General features: G+C 48.2%; 1 long non-coding RNA gene across 1 annotated transcript in view; it reads left to right on the forward strand.

Moving 5' to 3' along the window:
- Positions 1-25184, forward strand: part of LOC138526536 (uncharacterized) — a 115818-nt gene that overhangs the window by 19353 nt on the left and 71281 nt on the right. Inside the window, exon 2 of the long non-coding RNA XR_011283612.1 lies at positions 12930-13076. This is a non-coding gene — a long non-coding RNA (uncharacterized lncRNA). The remainder of the gene's footprint in view (positions 1-12929; positions 13077-25184) is intronic.

Consider the following 25184-nt stretch of genomic DNA (forward strand, 5'->3'; position numbering starts at 1 on the left):
TTAAAAGTGTGTGATTTTCTTTAATTTCTAAATGAATAAATATTACCTTTACCAACCAGCCTGGTTCCTGGTCCATCGTGGGGCATTTGAAAAGGAGGTGTGATGTGAGTGGTATTCCTCTCAAATATTGAACCTATAAATATATATATATATATAATATATATATTATATATATGACAAAATAAGCATTTCAGTTGTGCGCTGCATACTAGGCTGAGACCAGGGTGTATTGCCTGATTGAAATCCTTAACAAAACATCACAAATGACAATAACAATCACAGTAAATCATAAGTGTAGAAATATCATCATATTTTTTATTCGATATGCGAACAGCCGACACGTGTTTCGACACACTGGTCATTCTCAAGGCTGTAATTAACAGAAAATATATACAGCATCACCATAGTAATATAAATGTGCAAAAGCAATGAACACAAAGATGATGATTCGATCATCCAATCAGTCATATAAAGACAACAACAAAAAAACATTATAAATGAAGAACAAGAAAATATTTTCAATCAATGGTTTGATAAACAAATTCAAAAAACATACCACAGTTCAGATTTGAGGGCAGGGTAGTCAATCAAATAGAAAATCCATAAAGTTAAAAAAAAGAGGAGAAGAAACATCATACAGACATGATAAGAAAATAATCACGCCTATTCAAGATAATTTGCCAAAAAACATCAGTAAAGTTGAATTACTTTGTTTCGAAATATGTGATCCATATCACCTGCACCTTCATGAACTAATACAGTGATTAGAAGTAAGGTATTGCAAAGAAGATTTGCATGTAGTTTGGTTAAAGGGCCCAAATAGGGCCTACACCAAGGTTCACCAAGAGACTAGACACGAAAGATTTTAGAAGATTATATATGCAATTAGTGTGTTGCAGGTACAGAAGAGAACATCAAATGATTCATTGTTAGACATTAAATCACCCAGTGATACAGTCAAATAAATGGAATACATTATATAGTGTATCCTAAAAATCCAAAACCAATAATAGGTATGAGACCAAGCTTACCCTGAATCTCGATCACAGCCGCAATTAATCTGTAACACGAGTGCCAACGAGCAAAATGTCACTTTAAAATTCTACAAATTGTATCAAATTGATCCAATAACTATCATAGAAAGAGTCACAAAAAGAGTATTAAGCAATAAATACCTTGAAAGATTCAAATATCTCAGAGCAATAAACGTGTCCTCAACAAATATGCTGACAAAATCCAGAGATCCAAAGTGCTCAATTGATAAGGGTGCACTATAAGGTAAGTTATAAGATCCAGTAAATACAAATATTCATTATTTGTGGAGGGGTTTCAAATAGATAGATTGAAAATACTGGAACATCCCTACCTGAGGCCCGATTCAAAATAATGTGTACATTTTGTACAGCATGGATTCCGGAAATAGGATGACCCGTTGAAGGCTCAAATTTGAGTTGCAGTAATAAGTATGCACAATCTTTAATCATGAAATAGATCGATAATAACATAGATTTAATGTAATGTCACGCGCGACTGTGTCTCTGTAATAATTGCTGAAGACTCTGGTCAAGAAGCACACAAACAGTGTGTAGGTAATGTGGACTTACCCTAAATGGGAACACCAAAGATACCGAGGGCCACGTCAGTCCTGAACTGAAAGTCAAGCGTTCACTGCTTAGTGCCGGCGAGTATCCATATTGGCCCGCAAAACATCATGGAAATTACATGTCGTCCTGACGTCACGCGTATCAGCGCGTGATGTCAGGGTAAACAGATGGCCGGAGTGAGAGTAAGAAAATCTTGTACAAGTGTCATAGAACGCATACATTGATCAAAAGGGTCATCAAGGTAACAATGTAGGATAGAGACAATAATATAAAAGATAATGGATAAAAACTGTACTAGTATATGTTCCCGAACAGTAAAGTTACACTAGGATAAGTGAATAAATTATGAGTACAGACGTCCTGACGTCACACGTATTAACGCGTGATGTTAGAGTAAACAAATGGGCCGAGTGAATATTAGAGAATTCTCATACAACATTAAAGGGCTCATAATTTTATGAATAAAGTATCAAAATAGTCATATAGGGGAAAGAAGTGGGGGCGTGGCCTGGAGCGCCAGCGATGCGGCTGCTTCCTTGAGGGCCTCCATCTGAGACCCGCGGCATTCAGCATTTAATCAATCCCTGGCGATCGGATCGAATCGACTGATGGAGTTATGGCGAGCTGATATACTGGGGCACCCGCCGATGTGCAGCAAGGCTCCACTATTCCCCGATTGAGTACTGAAATGGATCGAATTCTCCCGCGCTCGTGGTCCGGCAGCGACGCTTCCAAGATGGCGGACGGGACCTGCTGAGGGAGCGGAGGAGGAGCTGAGAGGAGAGATTTCTCGCTCCGTCACCCGCGGCATGCTCCTGTGGCTTCCAAAGTGCTGACGGGGACGGCGCCGTGAAAACGGAGAGCTCCCCTCTCCGTGGGTGAGCAACGAGGTGCACCGGAGCTGGACCCGGAGACTGCAGCACCCGAAAACGGCAACAAAAGAGAGGTGAGCCCAACCCTCATAAGCATCGGCCCTGAGGAGTTAGCGAAGCGCTCGGCCCCCGAGGCACTTACTAACTAAAGGCTCCGGAGCCTCGCTCTGACGCGGCCCAACGGGGGCGAGTCACTTGAGCCCCTGACAAGTGGCGGTACTCCGGCTCCCCCTCCCCCAACACCACCCCAGCTACGGCAGAGGGACCCAGACATGGGGAAGGAGCGAGCCCCGTTCCACAGCCATAGGAGCCTGAACCTGGACCCCCGCTGACTCAGCCACCTGACAAATTCCTGGGGTGCCCCTGCCCACCGTCACCCTGATACCCCGGATCATAGCCCTGCTGTAAAGGCTAAAGCATCATTTCCCTGGCGGGCAGTCTCACTGCTTCTTTCTTGCCAATCACACCCAAAGCCGGGTAGCTACTGAACTGAATCCATCAGGCTATCATTCCTGATGACCAAGAAGTTCCCAAAGCAGGCTCTACCATCGACAAATCCTTTCCTTCATGTGCCCCCAAACAAAGAGATCACCGAATCCCGACTGCCCACCGCGGCCCAACCAGAAGAGGAACCCCAGGGTCACTGTACTAGCAAGTTGTCAAAGCTTGCAAAACAACCAAAACCTCGGACATTTCCACCATGCTCCTAGCAGCGGATAAGGCAAAGAAACCGGACCTCCCCCCTAAACTCACCCCACAGAAGGCCCCTGAAGAACAAAGTAAGCTGGCCACCAAAGATGACATCTTGGCCTTCATGCGGGACATCAAAGCTGAGTTTAGGTCCTGCATGACCGAGTTCACTACACGTCTAGAACAGACAGACCAACGGCTCACAGAAGCCGAACAGAGAGTGGGAGAAGTCGAGGACTTGACCGAGAGCCATGATGCAACGCTAATAGAAATGCAACGCGAGATCCAAGCGCTCCAGACTAGAAGCGAAGTGCTCAAATTTAAGCAGGAGGACCTGGAGAATAGGGCACGATGGAACAACCTGCGCATTCGAGGGGTCCCGTCGTCTATCCAAGACAGAGAGTTACCGGAATACATAAGCAATTTTTTCCAGGCCCTCCTCCCACTCACGGACAAAGCCCAGCTCCTCCTTGACCGAACCCACAGATTGCGCCCAAGTGGAGGAGTAGACTCAGACAGCCCCCCGTACGTAATCACTAGGGTCCATTTCTACGCCACCAAAGAGGCCATCTCGGCGATAAGCCGCACCAAGGACGAGCTCTCATTCATGGATACCCCACTTCAGATATTCCAGGATCTCTCCCTGATGACACTACAGAAAAGAAGAGCTCTCAAGCCCTTGACCCTCTTCCTCCAAAGCCAGCAGATCCGCTACCGATGGCTGTTCCCTTCCACTCTTCAATTCACATACCAGGGAACCCTGCGCAAAATCAGCCATCTTGAGGATGCAGAATCCACTCTCCGGAGGCCTCGCTCTCTTCCAGTCCACATCTCCCGCCAGAAGAACCGGACCAATCACCCCAAAGACAGCAGCAGCAATCCTGGTCTAAAGCACAGAGACGCCGGAAGATGCGATGATCCAGTCATATCCTTCTATCGTGAAATAGCCGATCCCAGATCCAAAGCGGAACACAACAATGCCGCGGGCCCCAAGCGGTCCACACCCCACTCCGAGGAGTATGTCACCAACCCACCCTTGGAGGCGAACCAAGTCCAATGGTTCTACCCCTGCCTCGTTGGCTGGGAAATCGGTTTTGGCCCCGTTGGCAGTGGAGGAGGCCGCACAGAAAACCCCGGGCCCCCACACACATTCATGTTCACCCTCCCGTTCAAGTTTTCCCTCCCGCTGGAGAGGTCATAAAACACGACCACTAGAGAACCGCATTGTCACCAAGCTCTAGATAATGCCTGAAACTCATAGCTCTCCCCCCGAACCCTCCCCAGCCATCGAGGAAAATCCACAAAGCCCCTCAATCACACCTGAAAGTGAAGTTCCTGACCCTCAACGTCAGAGGCTTAAACGGGCCGCAGAAGAGGAAATCCATGCTACAGTGTCTACAGAATGAAGAGGCGTCGGTCGTATTCCTTCAAGAAACCCACCTGATCCCAGCAGATTTCATTAGGCTCCACGACAGACAATTCCCGTTACAATTTCTGGCATCGAACGGCACCAAGAAAGGTGGAGCAGCGTTACTCATCGCTAAGACACTTAGAACACAAATCTTAGACACTTTGCTTTCCCCAGACGGCTGCTTCGTAACAATTAAATGCCGGATCTACGGCCAGCTGTACTCCCTCATTTCGATCTACGCCCCGAATGATAAACAGGAAGAGTTCTACTCAGCCTTGGAAGGTGCCCTCCGGCCATTCGTTGAAGGACAGACAATAATAGGGGGAGACTTCAATGGAGCCCCTGATCCAATCAAAGATAAGTCTCACCCCCCAGCTTGTAAAGACTATAGTGTGGCAACAGCTCTGCTCAAACTATTCCGAACCTCAGATGTGGTCGATACCTGGAGAGTCCTACATCCGGAAGTCTGCGACTATTATGTACACAGAACTTTCTCCCGCATCGACCTGCTGCTGGCTTCCCCCCAAGTAATGGCTTACACCGATGAGGTAACCATAGGTCCCAGAATCCTATCGGACCATGCCCCTGTCATGCTAACATTGAGAGCCCATGACCCAGATCCACTCCCAAAATGCAAGTGGTCCCAATATAACCCGATCTTGAATGACATATCGTGGTACGTGGTAGCGAAAGACATCAAAGACTTCTTCAAGGAAAATAAGAGCAAAGACACCTCACCAGCCAATACGTGGGATGCAATGAAAGCGGGTGTGAGAGGGGTCCTTATCTCCCAAGGTGCGGCCTATCACAAAAAGAAGCGACAGTCTCGCCAGATCTTACAGGAGGAAGTAGATAAAAGCGGAAGCTGTACGTAAAGCAAAAAACTGGATGCCCCGAACCCATCGGGCCCTGCAGATAGCTCGGAAGAAGCTAGAAGCACATTATGCTGAAGACACAGCCCAGGTTCTCGCCAGAACTAAGCAGCGCTACTACACCAAAGGAAACAAGGCCAACAAATTCCTGGTGGAAAAGCTGGTGAAGACCAGAAAGAGAAACTCCATCCTGGGCCTCTGTGATTCCCAGGGCAGAGTCCAGTTCACAGAGGGAGACAAGCAACGCATTGCAGTAGCTCACCTCACAGACACAATGACAGCTTCCCCGAGATCACCCGAAGAGCAGCTTTACCTGCGAGACGCAGCGCTTCCCCCAGATCGCCCCTACGGTACGAGACGAGCTAGAGATCCCGATCACGAGTGAAGAGGTCGACAAATTCATCAAGAGTCTCAAACCAAGGGCCCCGGGTCCAGATGGATTCTCGACCCGCTTTTACAAAGTCTTCCGCTCGCAGCTGGTGACCCCCTTGATATCGCTCTTTAACTCTTTCGCCGCTTCGGGGTCAATTACCCCATCAATGCAGGAATCGATCACTGTCCTCGCCCTGAAGCCGGGAAAAGACCCCAGAGACATCACGGCGTATAGACACATCTCCCTACTAAAACTGGACGCTAACATTTACTCAAAAGTCTTGGCTAACCGATTAGCGGGAGTGCTCCCGGACATTATCGACCCAGACCAGACAGGATTCGTACTGAACAGATCCGCTGCAGACAATGTCCGCAGGGTCCTAAATCTGGTCGAAGTCACTCAGCGAGATGCGCAAAAACTGGCGTTGCTAGCTTTAGATGCGACTAAGGCCTTTGACAAAGTGGACTGGTCATTCCTCCGACTCACCCTAGAGTCCTTTCACTTCGGACCCGCATTCCAGAAACTCGTCTTGGCGAACTACCAATCACCGAAGACCTTGCTCCGCGTTAACGGCTCCCTATCTAACCCGATCCCTTTATCATGCGGCACCAGGCAAGGATGTCCCTTATCTCCCCTGCTCTTCGCCCTGGTCATGGAGCCACTGGCCCAACGGATCTGACTGAACCCCAGAATCAAAGGCCTCCAAGTAGGCCCCACTCAACATAAAATAGCACAGTATGCGGATGATGTGTTAACCATATTGGACACCACCCAATCGCTGAGGTCCTACCTGGCAGAAATTCATCGCTTTGGTAAAGTTTCAGGATTCACGATAAACTTCGCGAAATCATCGGCTCTGGGGGTGAGACTGGAGCAGGAAGATAAGGATTCCTTCAGAGCCCTCTGCCCGATCCAACTTAGCGAAAAGTCCATCCCCTACCTAAGAGTACAGATCACAGCCCGACCGGAAGATACCTACCAAGCGAATTTTTGGTATACCGTCATTTCATCGCCGCACTTTTCATCGCATGGTTTTTTGCAGCGATTTTTTTTTTCATAAAAAAAAACATCACATTTTTTTGGGGGGTACATTTTTTTAAAAAATGGGTTTGGGTGTTCGGGATGTAAAAAAAAAAAAAAGAAAGGGGTTTAGGGGGGTTACCCCCACAAAAAAAACCTGCGATTAAAAGTGCGGCGATGAAATCACGAAGAACCGAATTTTCAGCCGCTATTCAAGACCTTGGAGGAAGACCTCACTCGCTGGCTCTCACAGGAGATCTCGCTATTGGGCCGTATAGCGGCATGTAAAATGAACCTCCTTCCACAACTGCTTTACACTTGCTCGGCCATTCCAGTTTTGATCCCCCAAACCCCACTCTTGCACCTCCAGAGGACGGTACTACGCTTCATCTGGAAAGGTAAAAAGTCAAGGATCACGCTCAGGACGATGCTGACCAGTCCGAACTTAAGAGCCCTAGGGGTCCCAGACCTCCAGAAATACCAGATTGCGGCCCAGCTAGCTCACACTGAAGGCTGGACGATAAGTTCAAACAGACCTAGATGGGTCGAGATTGAACAATCCCGCTTACCCCTCCCCCTCCGCTTCCTCTTGCATCTTCCCCCGTCCTCCGGAGAACGTGGCCGACCATCCTATCTTCCACTAAGCAGACTTTAAAAGCCTGGGAATGGACACGTAAACAGAGAGGAATCCCCAGAGACCTAGGCCCAGCTTCTCCGGTATTTCATAACCCAGCGTTCTCCCCGGGAACCCATCGAGCGAACTTTAAGAACTGGATCGCTGGCGGCCTCAGCTCCCTAAGCCAGCTTTTGAGGGGAATCGGCCACTCACCTTTGAACAATGCAAACACACCTTTGGCCTGGCGGAAACAGACAGATTCACATATGCACAACTACGGCATTGGTGTTCCCATCCAGCAACATGCGAGGCAGCAACACGAGACCTTGACCCTACAGAGCTGACAATCGCAGATCCCTGACACCGAGGGCGAATCTCAGCGATGTACAAGCTGTTGCAGACAAATGTTCTCATCGCTAAAGCAACCTACATGAACCAATGGGAAACAGACCTAGGACACTCGATAGAAGACCAGGACTGGTCAGACATTTGGTCTCGCACGCATGCCTCTTTCTTCTGCATTACTAATCATGAGTGTGCCCATAAACTACTCCTAAAATGGTACTACCCGCCGCTCAGACTGCATCATTTCAACCCAGCCTTGGACCCTCGATGTTGGCGTCGATGCGGCCTCCAGGGATCGTTCATTCATATGTGGTGGTCTTGCCCAGTGGTTGAAAATTTCTGGGCCCAATGCATCGCCACCATAGCAGACATAACTGAGATAATGCTGCCCTTGGAGCCAGAACCAATTCTATTAGGAGCCCTGATCCCAGGCATATACCCAAGATCGGGCAGAAGAGCCACCCTCCTTACTCACCTGCTCCTGGCTGCTAAAATCACGGTGGCACAAACCTGGAAATCGCCGGAAGGACCCCTAATGATCCTATGGTGGCTGAAACTCTGGGACATTTTTGTCACAGAAAAGATCACGGCGGCAAACAGAGGCCTCCTTCACCGCTTCACGAACATTTGGTCCCCAGTAATAGACTATGACCAGAGCTATGGAGCTCCAACCTTTAAGCCACGAGCGGTAGCAAACGCTCTAATGACTGGGAGCATGGAGATGATACAACGGACAGAAGAACAAGATTTGGACGTTAACTGAGGGAGAACGGGAATGGGGTGGTAAGGGAGGAGATGATCAATGAGCTGTATAGATTGTCATGAAAGAGTATGTTGTAATCTACTTTTCTCTGGTGTGCCGATCAAAAATAAACATGTTTAAAAAAAACAAAATAGTCATATAGGTAGACAGAATTAATTAATTAATGAAGGAGAAGTATGATTCGAACAGTATGGTAGCACTGAAAATGAGTAGATGTACAAAAAATGCAAAAAGAGATAAAACCACAGATGGAATCAATGCATGACATTAAGGAAGCAAAATTAACAGGATACAAATATATAGATGCCTCCTAAAATGTCAGAGGGTCAAATATAAAAATTGTTGCAGTAGAACAATAAATCAGTTTGAAACAACATAGGTCACAGTAGGTACAATAATTCCCAAGAAAGAAAGCTAGTCATTTGGTGGAGAGAGGTGAGGATCAAATTCCCCTTGAAACATATAAGTATGAAAAATATTATAGGAAGACATTCATTTCATGATCAGTGTTGAGGCCACAAGTAGTAGATTACAAAAACAGATTATTTTGGCCTCCGCTTGTCTTAACTTCAATTGAAGATTGCCGCCTCTTTTCCCCCTTGTCACTTTCATTGGTCCAATAAATCTCAAATCAGCTTGATTATCAAGCTGATGTTCAAGTTGCTAATGGAAGGATAGAGGTGTTTTTTTAGTTCCGATAGTCTGAGACTGGCAAAGTGCTCTCTAATCCTAACTCTCAATTGGTGAATGGTACTGCCAATATATGATTTGCCAAAAATGCAAATTATGGCATAAACCACAAAACATGTCTTACAATTGATAAAATAACAAATTCGGATTTCAATTCCAAAGTTATCGAAAAAAGAAGTAGAATTATCACGTGCATACTGACATTGATTACAGTTTCCACACTTGAAGAAACCCCTGGGTTTCTGTAACCAATTGGTGATAGGCCTGGAATCCTGGCTCTGCAGGTATGACAGACTTACTTTATGTTTGATAATAGGTGCTTTAGTAAAGGTGAACTTAGGTTTTACTGATAAATATGGTAAAAGGTCTTTGTCAAGCCTTAAAGTGTGGTGAGTCCCTGGACCTATTTTGGTCTACCAAGAGATCAGATTGACTTTTAACAGCAAATTTGGGTCATGCTTTATTGATGATGTTGGATTGATAACCTCGGTTCAGAAAGCATTGATTCAAAGTATTACACTCCATAATGTAGTCTGCTGGGCGACTGCAATTTCTCCTTGCCCTATGGAACTCACCAGCTGGTATATTTTCTATAGTAGCTCGTTGGTGATGACTCAGAGCAGAGAGAACAGAGTTGACCTCTGTAGGTTTTCGATATGTTTTAGTATGGATAATACCATCATCGATGAATATATGTAAATCGAGAAAATCAATTTCTGAGGGATTAGAGTTGCCAGTGAGTTGAATACCAAAGGCGTTAGTATTGATGTATTGCAAGAAACATGGCAAAGGTTCTTGTGACCTTTCCAAATGATGAAGATGTCATCAATGAAGTGTTGCCAAACAATTACATTGGATTTCAACAAATCATGAGTAAAAATATGTTTTTCTTCGTATTGTGACATAAAGAGGTTGGCCAAAGTGGGGACACATTTGGCGCCCATAGCTACCCCTTTGAGTTGTAAGTAATATTGTTCATTAAAAATGCAAACATTGTTAGATAGTACAAATCTCTGAAAATTCTTTAACATTTCTTCATGCTGCAGATAAGAGGCTGAAGGTGAAGTCCATGGTTTGTGTAGCAAGATCATGATCAATAACCTCGATAGTAGCTAATAAACAGTCAGGTTACCATGTGATGGTTTTCAAAAACTGAAGTATGTGGGTACTGTCTCTGATATATGATTTCATTTTGAGAACAAAGGGTTTCAAAGCCTCATCAAGATATTTCGATAGTCCTTCGGCAGCCCAATTAATGGCACCCATAATTGGTCTAACATTAGGAAGACAGGAATAAGGCTTGTGTATTTTAGGTAAGAAATAAAGGGTAGGCAAAATTGGTTCAGTAATGAGAAGAAATCGTTTTTCATCATCAGTCAAATACCCTTTAGTAAACCATTCATCGATCAGAATTATTACATCAGCTACTACACGTTTAGTTGGATTAGCTTTCAATGCCTTGTAACACTCAGGAGTATTTAGGTGTTTAAACCCCATAGTTATATAGTCATGAGTATTTAAAATCACGTTTACCCTCTTATCTGCTTCATTAATGACTATCTTCTCATCTTTAGCAAGGTCTACTAAGGCTTTAGATTCATTAGTAGTGAGATTAGATCTCTTGTTGGTCTTTTTGTGAGAATCAAGATAACCATGAATGTCATTGATCAAAGCTTTATGAATCGTTTCAATCACATTTCAGTTTTAAGCTGCAGAGTAAACTTAGAAGTTGGTTTTAATTCTTTCAGTTCTAAATGTCTTGCTTTGATTTGCAGATCAGTGCATATGTCTTCTGGCGTTGTGTTGGTCTCTTGGTTGAGAGAAACTACAGTCTCAATATTGGCACTATCCCATCAACCCAAAAAATAGGACAAATCCTCCCTCTACTAAAGAAACCCACTCTGGATCTTGCCAACCCAAGTAACCATCACCCCACCACCCATATTCCCTTCTTAAGTAAGATCATGGATAAAGTGGTAGCTGTGCAACTGTAGCAACACACCGACACCAACAATCTCCTCCAAACCTTCATGCACTGATGCAGCACAGAGACGGCAACCATACAGGTGGTCGACAATGCCACCTAGTTCTACTCGACCTCCGCTTTCAAAACAGTAGACGACCAGGCACTCACAGACACCCTAAATTGGTACATGGGGATCGGCAACCTTGTGCTACTCTGGTATCGAGTCAATCTATACATGGTGCCGCTGGGAGCTCTCCTAGCAACACACAACATCCACATCCACCAATATGCTGATGACACAATGCTAAACCTCAAGATCAACTCATCAGGGGGATCATCATGTGCGAAACCTGCCTCTCGCTGATCCAGTCTTGGATGTCCAGTGCATACTTCAATCTCAGTGCCTCCATGACCGAATTCCTACTCCTCACCAACAACACCGAACACACAGACATACAGACCTGGCTACCAACCATGAATGCTTTAGGCTTCACACCTGAGCTCACCTCCTGTGGCAAGTCCCTCGGCTTCCTCGTCGAGAAACACATCGCCTTCAAGACACATATAGCTAAGAAAACTCAGGCAGCTTGGTATCAGTTCTACCTCTTATATAAAATCAAGCCCTTCCTCCCTCCTGACAGCTTTAGATCCACTGTTCAAGCACTGGTCCTATCCCACCTGGATGGGGGCAGTACCCTCCTCAAAGGCCTACCTCGTGCCCCTCCCTTTGTCCCCTGTTCAGTGTCCTAAATGCTGCTGCAAGACCTCATCAAGGGTCTAAACAGACACAACCACATTACCCCGGCCCTCATCAACCTTTCACTGGCTCCCACTGCACACACAAATCACCATGAAGTCTTGCTGCATCATCTATAAGGCAGTCACCCTCAAGTCACACAGCCACCTCTCGGAGAAAATCAGCAACCCTGGCGGACAGCACACCACCAGGAGCCAAGACACCTGCAGACTTGAAATCCACTGCAGCAAAAAGGACAAGAAAACAATCCTTCTCTGGCTACACCCCAAGACTATGGAACCTAGTCCTCATCAGCATTACTCGCCCTCATGCTACTACAATTCAGAAAAGAACTCAAGACCAACATCTTCAAAGAGTCTCTCCTTAACACCTGGGCAATCATGTCACCCCAATGCATGCTGACTCCCTAGAAGCTGTTTGGCCCTCTCCTCCCAGCCACCCTGTACATCTGTACCCCTCCTCTGTGCCCCTCCATATCCTACACCCATCTGTATATCTGCTCTGTTCTTAGCTCTGAAAAGCGTTCCGTTATGCATCTGTACTCTTGTATGTCTCTGTAAATTGATGGGCCTAGAACAGTTGCTGTGGTACCGCTGTCTCTGGAGGAGGATGTTACCTACCCTTACAAAAGAGATCAAAGAAGATATATGGTTATTTAGGTCCCTGCCCTGTTATTTGGTAGGCTTGGCTTGTCTGGCCAGATAACACACCACCTTCCATGTATGAAATGAGTCACAGGAGCTGACATATTTGTGATATCAAATTGAATGTGGCTGCAATGATCATGAGTATTACCATGTACTGTGCCTTAACCAAGGCTTAGTTTATCTTTAGAGTTTACCCTGCCACCAGTGTACCATACAACGCATGGTGTTATTTTAGAGAAATATTAGATATGCTTAAATCCATACATTAAGACAATATATGTGTAATATATGATGTGTTCTCAGATGATGGTCGATGTGCACTACCAGCGAAGATGAGAAAGGAGTGTGGTTACAATGGCATTTCCGCTGCCGACTGCAGAAGTAGAGGGTGCTGCTTTGATTCAAGTACTCCTGAAACCCTGTGGTGCTTTCATCCACTTACACATGATGGTAAGCAATAGTAAGGACATCTTGTAATCCACATATGCTTCATCAGGACAGAAGTGGTTCAGTTTGTCACCTAAAGCCCCTCTGTCCATTTGGAGTGGGGAGGTCAAAAATATTCACACCCACTCTATTGAAAACAATCAGTTATATTTGCATTTGTATTTTATATTTATTGATATGATATGATAGTTTATTTATGTAGCACCTATACACAGTGTGTTTCAAAGAGCTTCAAGGCAAGGGATGGAACAAGGGAAAAATACAATGGGTATAACTATGGCGGTAGGTAACAACGATGCCGGTAGCGCTACTGGCACCGTTGCTACCGTACCCCCATATTACGAGCTGTGCTTACGGGTGCCTGTCAGCCCGCCAGGTCTGACCTGGCGGGCAGAGCGGCACCCGCGAGCACAGCAAGTCAGATGCACCAGCACCCTTGTAAACAGTGCCGGTGCATCCAACGTCCCCATTCCCATTGAGCCCTATAGGGCTCAATGGGAATGGGGATGTACTGGTTCCGGCACCTGCAAAAGGGCAATTACCAGGTCCCTGGTAATTGCCCATTTGCGGGTGCCGGACCCGGTTGGGAGTTTGGAGGTAGCCTACCTCCAACCTCGTAATGAAGCCCAATGACTTTCTTACAAATGAATAATTAAGAAAGTGAAAGAAACTATCGTACTTGGCAAGAGCTAAGACACATATAATTAAGGGAGGGGGTGGGAAGGAAATGGGAACAGACAAGTGACTACCGTACTAGGCCTGACAACATTTCTGGTAGAGCCAGAGATTTGCAAGAGGTGAGGGAGAAGGGGGGAGAGGAACAGAACAAGCGACTATCGTACTAGGCCTGACGACATTTCAGATAGTGCTGGACGAGGTGTGGGGGGAGGATAAAAACATGTAAGTGAAGGGGGAGGAGACAAACATTGTTGCTATCATACTAGGTCAAGGACAATTCTGATAGAGTAAGTGCATAGAAAAGAGGTAAGGGGAGGGGGAGGAGAGATGGAGAAGGGAGAAAGGGAGAGGAGGAGAGAGCAGAGAATAAAACTGTGAAAAATAGTGGAGAAGCAAGAAGTGAGAGTGAATACAGTTGTAGAAGTCAGTAATAACACATAATGTTGCAAGAGAACCGAAAATGTAAACCAGGATTCAGGATGACGATGGGCACAGCATGATTCGGGCCACCATGAGTATGAGATGCATGTGAGGTCCAGCATGAGAATTGAGTGGGGTGAAGCACCAAGAGTCAATGAGTCCATAAAGTCAAATCCAAGCATAGGCAACAGGACAGTAATGGTGAAAACCATAATGCATCAAGACAAACTCCTGCAGTGGATATATGTAACGGGGGTAGGAGAGAGGGCTAAGGGCAACATGAGGGGTGGTGGGGGCACAACTGACATCACAGACTACCAGAAGGGAGGTGGGGGCACAACGGACATCAACAGGCAACCAGAGGGGGGGCACAATGGACTTCAAGGGCAACCAGAGGGGGAGGTGGGGGCACAACAGACATCAACAGGCAACCAGAGGGGCAGGTGGGGACACAACGGACATCACAGGCAACCAGAGGGCAGGTGGGGGCACAACGGACATCAACAGGCAACCAGAGTGGGAGGTGGGGGCACAACGGACATCAACAGGCAACCAGAGGGGGGGGGGCACAATGGACTTCAAGGACAACCAGAGAGAAGGTGTGGGCACAACAGACATCAACAGGCAACCAGATGAGGAGGTGGGGGCACAACAGACATCAAAGGCAACCAGAAGGGGAGGGGTGGTGGCACAACGGACATCACAGGCATGACAGTTGGGTGTAATTTTGAGCAGAGACGTTGTATATGAGTAACAAAAAATGTAAGCAGAGGCAGTGACTGGTTAGGGTGCTCAAACAATAGAAAATGCATAGTTGGGTTACAGTAACCCATGAATGAGGGATAGAGTGGTGGGATATAGACTCAGGACGATGACAAGGTGGCTCAAGGTGTCATGCATGGAACTGGGAAACTTGGCAGCAGGGGGGGGGGTTGGGTGGCCTTCACACCCACGTCGGCTGCTGCGCGTCCATGGCAGAGGGAAGAGGGTTGTAGCAGATGGCCGGCCTCCGGGGCTCTGATATCAAGGTGTTAGGAGCTTAGCCCTTGGTAGAGATCTTGGGCGCCCAAGGACAAAGGCTGAGTCCCTGGGCCAGGGCACTTTAGGGGGATGGGGCCATTGCTGTGGTGTGTAGGTTCTTCTGCCATGATCAGGTGGGGGGTGTGTGCTTAGGCTCGATTTGTGATGGGTGCGAACCAGGAACACCCCAGCTGGCCTCGGGGAGCCTTGGCCAGGACCCGGGACTCATCCGACTGCCTTCCTATATGCCTGGATGTCGAGCTGCTGTTTAGTGGTACTCTCATTCTGTTCTGGCCCTCTGGGGCTGGTGGGTTAAGGCCCTGTCCGCTGGGATGCCAACCCATGGGACCCCAAACTGTCCTGTGATGCCCTGGTACCTTTCCTCTAGTACTCCCACTGGACCACAGGGCCCACCTGGGCCTCAGATGCTGTCCTCGACCTGCACTCAGGTCCATTGGGCATCACCTGCACTGGGGCACTCTGGCCTCCTCAGTGGGTTGGCTCGCCGCCTTCCAGGGGCACCGGTCCTGGTGCAGAGGAGGCGTCCACTGCCTGCACCACACGTCTGCAACACAGGAAGTCACTTCCCATTTATTATTAAGCTCCCACAAAGTAGGGGCTTATGGAGCCCGGCTTGAGACAAATGCAGGAGTCAGCCGGGGCAGCCGCCACTCGGGTCATCTGGGCTGACCGCCCGGTCCAGATGACCGGTCAGGCCCAATCGAAGGACCAGATGGCCCCGGACAGTCCGCCGCCACCAGATGGCTGGGCGGCATGAGCTTGTGCCTACATTAAGGCCACGGTCCAGGGCTTAAGCTGCCACCTTTGCACCCAGAGGACGGGGCGTAAGCCGCCACCTTCACTCCATGGAGCCAGAGCTTAAGCAGCCATCTACAACCAAGGCCCATCCTCTCTTCCCTGCCTCCCACTGGCTGAGTCCTGCAATTCTTCTGCCAGCTCGGCCAAGTCCATCTCGTCTGCTCGGCTGACCGGAAAAGGAGAAGAGCGCTCCCTGGGCCCACCTACAACCTTGCAGGTGAACCCAGGGTGGGTGGGAGGTTTCCCATGCGCATTGCAGCACAGCAGGAAGGATGGAGACCCTTATGGCACGACCAGTGCAGTGGCGCTCTTAACAAAATCTCGGCTCGGGGGTGGGGGTGCGTGGCTTGGAGCCGTGTTAAGAAGCATGGCTCCGTAGTAGCTCCCAACACCGAGCTTGTCACTGACCAAAATACCTTGGCATTTCTTACTGAATGATTCCAGTAGTCTGCGCCCAGTAAGAGGAGGATGCGAGGCACGTTGGGGCAGAATTGAAGCTTCCCTAACAGACCCACACTGTTATCCGGTCCTCGGAGGGCTCAACGGTCTGCAAAACTGCGGGCGCACTGACTTCGCGTCTGCAGCTAACAATGCAGATACAAGGTACACAGGGAAAGTGAAGGGAAGGCGCCCAAGAGGCACATAGCCCACTCCGGAGCTAAAGCCATGGCTCCTCATTAGGAGGTTGGCGTTATGGGTTTGGTGCCGGTAAACCCATTCCGCCCTATTACGAGGTCTCCTCGCGGGACCTGCAATGGGCACCTGGTAAAACCAGGCATCCTTACCGGGTCCCGCGAGGAGACAGGGAGCTAACAACGGGCTAGTCGTAATGGGCCCGTTATTAGCTCTCTCTCCCATTCCCACTGAGCCCTATGGGGGCTCGAATGGGAATGGGGATGGACCGGGTTCAGATTCCTCGGATGAGGAAATACCGGGTCCACCAAGGTTGGCATGGCCCGGTAAGTCCTCATTTGAGGAACCCGGGCCCGGTATGCGGTAAGGAGGCAACCATGCCGCTAAATGTGGCATGGTTACTTCCAACCTCCTAATGAGGGCCAAGGTCCCGTGGACACCGCAGCGATACATGTAGCGGGAAGGAATGAACCCCTCAGCCTGGCGGATACAACGCGGGACGAAGCAGGAGCCAACCATTGCGACTGGTGCAGTGGACCTCCTGCATCAGACAACCATCCGCTACATTATCCCCCGCGGTGCAGCCGCCGGCAAGATTCCTCGCAGAACAGCGCGGGCAGGGTCCCCCAGTAAGGTGAGAACTTGGTGGGCCGTAAACCATTACTGCAGTCCCCGGCAGCTCAAACTGCACCGCTGGCCCTCCGTGCTGGAGTGGGACCTACCCAGAACACGCTTGAGCTGTGGGAGCCGTTGAATCCCCAATGGGAACAGCACTGCCAGCACCGCCAGCACCACTGGTGAAACCCATCGGGGGTGCGCATCATCAAAGCCGGCAAAAAGTCTGTTTCAGCTTCTGTGCCATCGGCAAGCCAATCAAGGAACACAGCAAATGGAACTGATACCTCCCCCACAAACCCTCTGATCTGAGGATAAACAGCACAGGAGAGGCACTGCACACCCTCTCCCGCAACTTTTTCCCAGGCGCAGGGTATGTTCTAAATTACTGCGCTGGATCTGCTAGATCTGCTGGATCCTAGTGAGGGGCCAAGGTGCAGCACTACCACCCAGGATGCAGGGGGCCTTCCCTCCACCCTAAAACAGTGCTGACTACCACACACCAACTCTGGTGGCAGGAGGATATGAAGTCCCAAAACTGCTGAATGGCTGGTGAGCCAGCTAGCCAAGACCCCGTCAAGAGCCATGGGTGCAAAAATATCCAACTGCACACCAGTCAACGCATCTCCCAATAGCTTCTTGCCAGCATCTGAAGTGTTTAGACAGTGGTGAAATCAAGGATCAACGCTTAATATACAAGCACATACTGGAACTCTACCATCTTGCCCACCACGTGGATTCAACCTCTGGCCCAGAGCCACACTGAGGCGCCCTCCATAGGCCAGTGAACCCAAAACAACCTGAGTAACCGACAGGTTCCACAGAGCTCTACAACCAGACTGATCCTTAACAGCTCTAGGCTCCGCCGTCATTCCACCTCAAGTGCCACACAGTAGCACAGTGTTGTTGCTCACTACGCTGCAGAAGGGCCATTGAATTGAAGCCCTGAGGGGAAACAATGGCAAAAAGTACCAAGAGCTCAAAGCAGGCTGACATCTCCACGATGTTGGGACAGCCCAACCTCAACAAGGCAAAAAAGGGGATCTAGCCGAGGCACAGCTTGCTGGTACTAAATCAGATCTCCATGACTTATTGGCAGCAATGACACAGAAATACCAGAGGAGGAGGAGGGGGAGGAGGTAAGGCTAAAAATGACTACCCTGGACAAATGAATCAAGGAGGTGGAGAATAGAACAGCGGAGCTGGAGAACAACCTCTGCGAACAAGCATTTGAGATCGGAGAGGGGTCAGATAGAATTTCGGCTCTGAAAGCCTGGTGTGAGTCACTGGAACAAAAAAAGGAAGATGCAGAGAAATGCTCGAGACGGAACAACATCCAACTTCGGGGCATTCCCACCTCAGTCACGGACGCAGAACTGGAAAACCTCACGAAAGACGTATTCCAATTCATTCTAACCCTTCCAGATAGTGCCCCTCAGGAGATTGATAGAGTACGACGGACAAAATCCAAATAAGTGTTTTCTGCTTCCCCAGATGTGCTAGCAAGGGTGCATTTCTATAATGTGAAGGAGGAAATAATTCAGGAGGCTAGAAATTCTAAACAAATCCAATTCAGGGACGCAACTATACTACTCTACCAGGACCTGGCAAACAGCATACTTCTGAAGAGGAAGGCCCTGAAACACCTGACAGAATGTCTGAGAGACAGGAAGATTCCACACCGCTGGGGCTTTCCCACCTCGCTAAACTTCACCTGGGAGGGTAAGCAATAGCAAGTTCATAACCCAAAGGAAGCAGAAAAGTTTCTGAATCCAGAAGAGGAGTGCGAGGTCACCAAGAATGGAGCAGCAAGCCAGGAATCCACAGGTAGAGCTTCCACAACAGATTGGTCCCTTGTGGAACAAAAGCACAGGATCCAGGGCCACCCCAAAAGAATAAGAAACCGGCCAAAGGCTGAGCAGGGGGGCGCCATCCCCAACTATAGCACACAGCGCATCGTGTCTTCCGGGATCGAATCTGGAAAAGGGGCCACAAGGACTACTCAGCAATAGACTTGGCACTGCCTCTTGAACAATTGCTCAGCATGTGCTGCTACCTCATCTCGTCCTGGAGAGTGAAAGTTAAGTTCAAACATATGAGATGCATTATGTTATGCCAAGGTTACACTCAGGTCCGTTGGCCCCACACTGGGTCGGTGGTGGGTCGGAGCCGGATACCCCGTTGAATAAGGGCTGGTCTCAACACTGCAAGTTATGGGCAGTAGATGGGGGGGTTGGAGGGGGTTTTAAAATGGTAAAGAGTGTAGAGGTGCACAAACACAACAAAACATCAACAATACAAGGGAACACTGGAGCATACATCGGGGGCAAGCTGTGGGATTTCACGGGAGACACTGAGGGAGGGCCCTCCAGGGAGCAAAACATAGAATGGGGTCCATGGCTGTCAGTGACTTCAATTCAGCACTCCAACTAAGTCAATGCCTAGTCTGGGATGCCCAATGGAAGCCCTTATTTATATATTTGTATGTCAAAGTTCTTAAATCTGGATGATGAACCCTTATATAACGCCCCTCTCTATGGATCTCCCCGACCTCACTGAGCCAAGAGGTAGGTTTGCTTTGCAAATTAAAAGGTTTATTTGAATAATTAAACAATATATATATCACACTTTTATGAATAAAATAATATTTGAATAGCACACTTATGAATATGGGCGGTAATCAACAATGGGTAATATTACAAAATTAACAATCTCTTTAATCACTTAGGAGCATGGAAATGAAGGATACTGTAGCAGAGAATACTTATGTGATTCAAGGAAATGCAATAATGGGAAAGAATGCAACACAGAAATAGACTTGATATGATTTCAATCAAAAGATAATATGGTCACTTTTTCCCCTGTGACTACTCACTCCCCCCACTATGCAATATGAAGAGATGGGAAGGAGGGTACACAGGTTTCAAGAATACAATCAGTAATACAGTTCAATTCCAGTTGTTTTAGATTTGTTGGAAAGCTGAGGATTTTAGCTTTAAAATGACAGTTAAATTACGCTTCTAGGACGTGTGGTTCAAAAGATACGGATGTTTTTGTGGAGGTAGATTTTCAGAACTAAAGTCAAGATTTCAGAATGACAGATGGCGCTTTACAGATTTGAAATCAACAGGATGAACACAGGATTCTATAATGCAGTTCTGGATAGGTTGAAATGAATGCAAGAGGATTACTTTAAAGTAAGAGATTGGTTCTGTACAGTTCTAGACTAGATACTCACTCCTAGTTTTGGAATGGAATGGAAATGGGCCTCGTCACCGATCTGCTCAGGTTTGGACTTCACTCGCCACCGGACGGTCTCAGGCACTGGTTCTGCTCACAGCACGGCCTCTGGCCTGGGTCTGATGGTTCTGGATACAGAACTGCTCTCTCTGGGTCTGGATATGGGTTCTAGCACAGGGTTCCTAGCTAGAACAGCAAAACAGCTCAGCCAGGCTGTTGGATTTTGAGATGCCCCATGGAAGATTAGTGGTTAGAATCAGGTTGCAAAAGTTCTGAGGCCTGCTGAGAAGGATTCAGCTTGTGAATTGGGCCTTTGCTTCAAAGTTCTGGATTCTGGATTCTGGAGCTTGGTTCTAGAGTCTGGTCTCTGGCTCTATCTGGATTCTGGAGTCTTCCCGGCAGAGTGCTTTGCAAGGAATCGGTTGAAGAGTGGAAAGAGTGTGTCCTATCTGTCCTAAGCAGTCTCTTTTTATGTGTTTTCAAAGTGGGTGTGGAGGCTGATTCTACATGCCCAACACTCTAAGGATTTGAAAGGTCAGAGAATTTTCTGGGTTCTGACTGGAGGAAGGACCAGCGTGTCATGAGGTGTCATCATGATGCTGTGTTTATGGCTTAGCTGACATCCCTCCCCTCTGCTTTTCCATAGAAAATCAATTTTTCATAAGAAAAACATATTTCCCAGATACACAAGTTGTTGAGAATACATGTACACATCACAGATTACTTAAGGTACGTTCTTGTCCAACCCTGATTTTCCTAAGAGCTTTAGTTCAGAAATGACAACTTATTCGCAATTTTGGTTGGTTTGCCAAGATTGGTTCTGCACCAAATTTTACACAGACATACACACCCTCTCTGAGCATATTACTGTACGTTTTTATGTTTCTAGCATAAACACTGTATCTGCAATATTAATAAATCCCGGGGTTTGGTCTCAGAACATGAGTGAATTTTCGATATTAACCGTCTCAAAGTTTAACATTTTGGTCAGCTTGGTAAAATTTGTTATACACAATTTTATAAAACATACATTTGCTTTCAATTCAATACACACCTCAGTTTGGTCCACCCCCCCAGAGCTGGGTGAGTCAGATGGTCACATGGCCTGCCTTCCTGCTAGAGCAGTTGTTGACCAGGCACACCCAAATCAGCGTATGCTTTTCAGCTGAAAGAATCCATTGTCTTCTTTCCAGGCAGCAGAGCATCAGTCCAGAGTGCCACTCCCCAGTTCCTGTTCACACCATCTTGTCAATCTCCTGGATTGGGGCAGGGGAAGTCTCCTTTGTCTAGAGATAAGGTGTGAAGGGTTCCCATGGACAGAAGGAAGCTTCTTTTGTCCAGGGGGGAGGTGTGGAACACTTTTTAACTCTACAACCAATGTCTACAAATTGCCTCTTCTTCCAATATAACTCACATTTTTAATACATACATTAAACAATTGCTTCCTTCAAGTCATTTCAGAATATAGTTTTACATTGTCTCTACCCATTAGGCTTCTGATAGCCAGTATTTCTTTGGCATAGTTTGGTTTCAGTTGTTCATTTTTACAAAGAATTGTTTTAAAACGCTGGCTTCTGGTAGTGGTGAGTACCAGTATTGCACCCATGTTTGACAGCTGTCTATCTTTAAAAGGGGATTTAGCTTGATAGCATATGATTCTTGCTGACATTGTATTGATGTGGATTCTTGCAGTAGAATAATGTGGAACACCCAACAAGAAGGTTGGATCTTTTTGGTGATTTGTGAGCCATGATTTTAGCACATTTTTGACTATCAAGAACGGATTCCGCACAGCTCTGTGTTGCTTTTGGCAATCAGCATTGCTTTTTCCAAGTGGTTTCAGGCTACTGTGTGGGTAGCCCAATTGTGGTTTTTGGCAGTGGTCTCCTGTGCTCACTAATATAGGCAAAAGTGGATGGCAGCCTATCTTTCAGATTTTTACTGCACATTTTTGGCTGGTATTGAGCGAGCAGCATGTTTTCCAGTGGCCATTTTGATGTTTCTGCTGGCAGCAATGCCTAGTGATGTTGCAGGGCTTGGATGCGTGGGTTAATACATCCCACACGGCAGCTGCGTCAGATCGAGAGATTAAATTAATAACATGCAATGTCCAGGGCCTTAATTTCCCGGGCAAGAGGAAGTCGGTGGAGCGCCACCTAGCCCAGCTGGCTGCAGATATGGTTTGCCTACAGGAGACTCACCACCTAGAGGCAGACAAGAAATGAATCAACTTCAATAGATTTAAGAAGTGATATTTCACCGTAGCGGGTGAGAAAAAGAGGGGTGGCCCTCCTGTTGAGTGAGAATTTTCCCCTAACCCGGGTCACTGTAGAATGGGATCCCCTGGGTAGATTTTTGCTGGTAACGGGTATCTCGTGGAACAGCTACTAACTATTGCCTCCATTTACTGCCCGAATACAGCTCAAGACCTGGTCCTTCAAAACATATTACCTTCCATTCTAGCATTCACTGAAGGCCACCTTATCATTAGGGGAGATTTCATCTCAGTCCCAGACCCACAAATTGACAAACCACTACCTCCAACGAGAGGGGACTTTTCCCAGGCCATATGGCTCACAGAATTTCTTAGGGAATCACAGACAGTAGTCATGTGGAGACTCGCTAAAATGGGGGCACAGGACTTCACCTTCTAGTCTCATGTGCACAAAAGCTCCCCTAGGATTGGCCTAATTCTGATGCCCAGCGTCCTTTTCCCCTGTCTGGAGAAGGTGCAAATTCTCGCAAGAGCTCTTTCAGACCACGTTCTGTTCATGGTGGACTTGCGTATCCAGGGTCTTCCTAATCCCCCACCCCCAAAGATACTGGAAACCTAGGGACTCAATCCTGCTGGATCCTGCCACCAAGAGCGAGATAGCTGAGACCGCTGTACACTATTTCAGGGAAAATGGAACAGGGCACTGCCCACTTGCTACAGTCTGGGATGCTTTGAAGCCAGTAATCTGTGTGGCCCTAATCAGCGCTGCAGCAGTGCAACGACGGAGTGGTCAACTCCACCAGTGTAAACTAGAAGAGAGAGTAGAGGAGCTGGAGAAGAAGTTCAAAAAGCACCAGTCCACCAATGGGGGGAGGTTCCTCAAAAATGCTAACACCACTCTAGAGATGCACTTAGCCGGCAAATCAATGAGGGCCTTAGCATTTACGAAACATTACTACTACATTAATGGCAATAAGGCAAACCGTCTGCTGGCCTACAAATTGTAAAAAAGTCCACAAGAGAAATAATATTCTAAAACTCAAAGGGGTGGATGGGATGGTTTGTTACGCGGAGAAGGAGAAGATGGAGATTATGGTAGGTCATCATGAGAAATTATGTTGGTTCCCCCTACGAAGCCTAATTCTCGAACAAGATACCTGAACTTGATCCAGAAGGGCTTCCCCCTCACTCAATTGGATGCCCTAGAGGGCTAGATCACAACAGAGGAAACGGCAGGGGCAATATTTCTCTGAAAAGTGGGACCCACTTGGACTTTAGCTGGGCTGGAGGATGGTCAACCCACATGCAAGGTAGGTGCCCAAGGGAGGGGGCAGCACCCCTTGCTGTCCTGGCGCTCTGTCTGGGGAGTGAAAGAGCTTTTCCATTCAGGGAGGGACCAGGTCCCAGCTGGGGCACCCCAGGTCTGCCGCACGCCGGGTCCACTGCTGGGCAAGTGGATCGTTGACCCACATGCAATGCAGGCATCCAAGGGAGGGGGCAGCACCCGGCCATCCTGGAGCTCTGGCCAGGGAGCGATAGAGCTTTTCCCTCCAGGGAAGTACTTGGACCCTGCGGGGGTTCCCTGGGTTCGCTGCTGGGCAGGCAGACAGTCGACCCGCATGCAAGGCTGGTGCTCAAGTTAGGGGGGCAGCACCCCCAGCTATCCTGGAGCTCTGGCCATTGCATGTTAGAGCTTTTCAATACAGGGAGGGAAGGGGACCCAATCCAGGGAGCACTGGGTCTGCCACTGGGCAGGCAGATTGCCAAACCACATGCGAGGCAGGCGCCCAAGGGAGGGATCTGCACATGGCCGTCCTGGAGCTATGGTCGGACTGCATTAGAGCTTTTCCCTCCAGGGAGGGACCTGGACCCTGCCGGGGTGCCCTAGGCCTGCTGTTAGGCAGACAGATGGTGGACCTACATGGGAGGCAGGTTCCCAGGGGTGGGGGAAGAACCTTTGGCTGTCCTGATCTCTGGCAAAGGAGCAATAGAGCTTTTCCCTCCAGGGAGGGACCGAGCTGCACCGGGGAACCCCGGGTTTGCTGCTGGGCAGGTGGACAGTTTACCCACATGCAAGGCAGGCTCCCAAGGGAGGGGCAGCACTTGGCTGTCCTGGAGCTCCTGCCGGGCCATGTTAGAGCTTTTCCCTTCAGTGAGGGACCGGGACCCCAATGGGGTGCCCCGCGTCTGCTGCTGGGAAGGCAGATGCTGGACCTATGGCGAGGCAGGTGCCCATGGGTGGGGTGAAGAACCCCCAGCCGTTGTGGATCTCTGCCCAATGTGCATTAAAGCTTTTCCATCCAAGGAGGGAGGGGCACCCTGCCGGGGCTCCCCAAGACTGCCACTGGGCAGTGGGACGGTCGACCAATGTGAGAGCCAGCTGCCCAAGTGAGGGCCCAGCACCCCCAGCTATCCGGGAGCTCTCGCTGGGCACTTTAGAGATTTTACCTCAAGGGAGGGATGGAAATCCC

The sequence above is a fragment of the Ambystoma mexicanum genome, chromosome 7p (assembly GCF_040938575.1).
Source record: "Ambystoma mexicanum isolate Mex_15411 chromosome 7p, UKY_AmexF1_1, whole genome shotgun sequence".
In the NCBI taxonomy this organism is placed as follows: domain Eukaryota; kingdom Metazoa; phylum Chordata; class Amphibia; order Caudata; family Ambystomatidae; genus Ambystoma; species Ambystoma mexicanum.